The following is an 898-nucleotide window of genomic DNA, read 5'->3' as shown; positions in this document are numbered from 1 at the left end:
CCATACTTGAAGGGCCCGTCACCCCTGGCCACACGGCTGTCTCCCATACTTGAATCCTTTTTCCAAGGATTGGTCCCTCCTGACACCTGACAACGTGCCTACATTATGTGAGATGAAGTTTCACCCTCCTTTGCCTCTCAAGAAACAACTTTCTAATAGGTCCTGCTGAGGAACCAGCTAGAGCTCTGGTGGTTTATTAGTAAGGAGCTGTGCCACCAATGCAAAGGCACACAGTTCAAACCCACTGGCTGCTCCATGGGAGAGAGATGGGCAGTCTCTTCTCACGTTCTGAAAACCCGAGGGAGGTCAGCTGTGAGTTAGTTCTGACTTGATGGCACACAACAGCGACAACAAACTGGGACTGGAAATTCAACCAAGTTACCCCAGAGTCTATCACTTTAGCTCTGCTGTTAAGGTTTCTCCCTCAGGCTGGCAGCCTACTGTGATGGCTCAAGTCTTCTCAGCTTTTCCAGTCCATAGATTATTCCACCCTACCCTGAAGAAGTGGGGCCAGTGACACATGGTTGGAACAAAGGCTCAGGCCTCAGCTGACCCTGGAGGGCAAGGAAGTCCCAGCCAGTGAGCCTCCTCTCACCACATAGGCAGGAAGGGAGTGGGGTGCCATTTCCTTGGTTCACGTCTGCATTCCTGGCTTCTGGCTAAACCTGCTGCCCTCACCCCCACTGCACCAGCTAACCCAGACCTCTGGCTGGTCTCTATGTCAACTGAGGTCCAAGCTTCTCCTGGAGGGAGACAGGCCTCCCTCAGTGGCAGAGACATGGGAGGATACTCCCAGCAAAATTGCTCTGAGGAAAAAGAAGGAGGTACGAAGGGTAGAGCTTCAGGCAGAGGGGACTCTGCCTCTCACTGTTGTATCCTCACTCCTCACAGAAGGGCC

The 898-nt window shown here is 53.0% G+C and overlaps 1 protein-coding gene across 3 annotated transcripts in view; it reads right to left on the bottom strand.

The window, feature by feature from the left end:
- The window catches only part of OSBP2 (oxysterol binding protein 2), a 237,594-nt gene that overhangs the window by 16,436 nt on the left and 220,260 nt on the right, over nucleotides 1–898 (bottom strand). The window lies entirely within an intron of this gene.

This window comes from Elephantulus edwardii, unplaced genomic scaffold, assembly GCF_000299155.1.
Source record: "Elephantulus edwardii isolate Elephantulus edwardi_28Jun2011 unplaced genomic scaffold, EleEdw1.0 scaffold00151, whole genome shotgun sequence".
Classification (NCBI taxonomy): Eukaryota; Metazoa; Chordata; class Mammalia; order Macroscelidea; family Macroscelididae; genus Elephantulus; species Elephantulus edwardii.
Note: the sequence above shows the minus strand (reverse complement) of the source record. Positions and strands in the feature narration are given on the sequence as shown.